Here is a 2,064-nt window from a genome sequence, read left to right as displayed (position 1 = left end):
CTCTATCTCCCTCCCTCTCTGGTGCTTCTGTGTGTTTGAAGTTGAAAGAGAGATATTCCGGGCCATTATGGTCTTCCACTAGCATTCCCAAAACAGAATTTTATGTGCTAATCCATGAAATGTGTGACTGTTACTTTACATTGAAAAAAGGACTTTGCAGATGTAATCAAGCTAAGGATCTACAAATGGGGAGGTTATTTTTGATTATCTAGGTGAACCTTAGTGTAATCCCAAGGGTCTTTTAAACAGGCTGGAGAAAGATCATATAGGATAAAAATGCTGTACAGCTGTCTTCAAAAAGTGGATGAAGGAAGGGGCCAATACCCAAAGAATGCAAGAGGTCTCTGAAAGTTGGAAAAGATAAGGAAAGGGGCTTTTCCCAATTAACTTCCAGAAAGAAAATTGTTCTGCAGACCGTGTTAGACTTCTGACTCCACAGTCTATAAGAATAAATTTCTGTTGTTTTGAGAGACTAAAATTATATTCATTTGTTCTAGTTGCATATGCATGCGTGGCTATCAACTGATCTGAGATAGATTGAGCTATCTTCTACATAACTCTTAAGCCTGGGCAGGACTTGTGATGATGGAAGGCTGCTATGACCTATATCCTAATGGCCCCCTAAAGCTTCACATATTCATCAATGGGGATTTTTGGATGTGGCTGGATCTAGGGTACATAAATGTGGATAAAGGGTGTGATATATGGATTAAGAGTATAATAATTGGGTTGGTATACTTGTTTATTTAGCGTGGTCCTGGGCATGGATGATGGGAAGGCCCACCCTGTTAGGGTTATGATGCCATCTACCACACCCAGTTTAATCAGCCTCCTGCAGATTAACTCAGTTTCATTTGGGTACTTGATTAACTGCTTCTAATTTAAGTGTTCTAACAAGGGTAGTCTATTCTCAGTGGATCTCATACCTGATCTTTCCAGCTAGTTCTGTATCTGGGCATACATAGGCATTTGCATTCTTACCCATATGTTGTTTTCTTCTAGTTCTCACTAATTTCAAGTTCAGGTATCTCTTCATAAAATTCTCATTTTGCTGATTCTACAGCTGATGGGTCTTGTGTAATAGGTTGCCCTTGCTAAATTGTTCTTCTCTTGGGATCTTGACATGAAACTCATCCTCTGAAACTCAGCAATGGATGTTATCCTACCTCTAGACTTGGTGTCCCTTCTCTGTCACAGTCTTTACTGTGAGAAGTCTCCAGATGGGGCAATCAGCACCCTAGCTGTCTTGCATGCCTATTGCTTGTCTCCTGAAGCATGCAGGAAATTCTGAAATCTCTGTAAAGTATACTGAGTTCTCTGTATACAGTATGCAGTATACCTACAGATGGCACAGCTGTCTTGCTGCTTAAGCTTATACTATATGTCCACTTTTATTCTGCCTGAGCATCCCATTGTTGGCATAGGAGTCTTGTAAAAGTCTTGAAATTTCCTAGAATCTACTGGTAAAGGTGAGGACTAATTTTTCCTGCTCTGATATTTCTCCATAACTGCCTGATTATTTTTCCCATTGCATCATCTTGGATACTTCTGGTTGTAATGTCATAAACTCTGAATCAAACTGTATTAAAGAAGAAGAAACAGTATGTATCACAAAATAGGAAGCCCAGCACCAATTGGCTGATTTAAGGTCTCAATGACATCAAGTGGGGCGTGGTTCCTTTCTGTGTTTTCATTCTGAAGGATGCACTGCTGGCTTTGTTCCAGAGCTTGCTCCCCTGCATGGTCAGAAGTTGGCAGTGAATAGTACCAAACACCTGGAACAATAGTATAATACCAGTGGGGAGGAGGAGAAAATTTCTCTGTAGCTTTACATTAAAAAGCTTCCCTTTTGTTTTAGTTGAGTCAACTCAGAACAAGTGAGAGTGGACAGAGGAATGCCGTGTGCTGATTGGCTACAGCATGTGTTTCTGAAGCAGGTGCCTCCAGGGGATTGAAATTTGTATCATGGGCTCAGATTGAGCCCCTCTCCTGTAACTAGAGGTGGGATCAGAGTCTCTGGTCCTGTGCCAGTGTCAGGTAAGATAGAACCTGGCGAAATATTCA

The sequence above is a fragment of the Cavia porcellus genome, unplaced genomic scaffold, assembly GCF_034190915.1.
Source record: "Cavia porcellus strain 051 isolate PalLab524CR breed Dunkin Hartley unplaced genomic scaffold, mCavPor4.1 scaffold_5, whole genome shotgun sequence".
In the NCBI taxonomy this organism is placed as follows: Eukaryota; Metazoa; Chordata; class Mammalia; order Rodentia; family Caviidae; genus Cavia; species Cavia porcellus.
The sequence above is the reverse complement of the archived record's forward strand: the minus strand, read 5'-3'. Positions refer to the sequence as shown.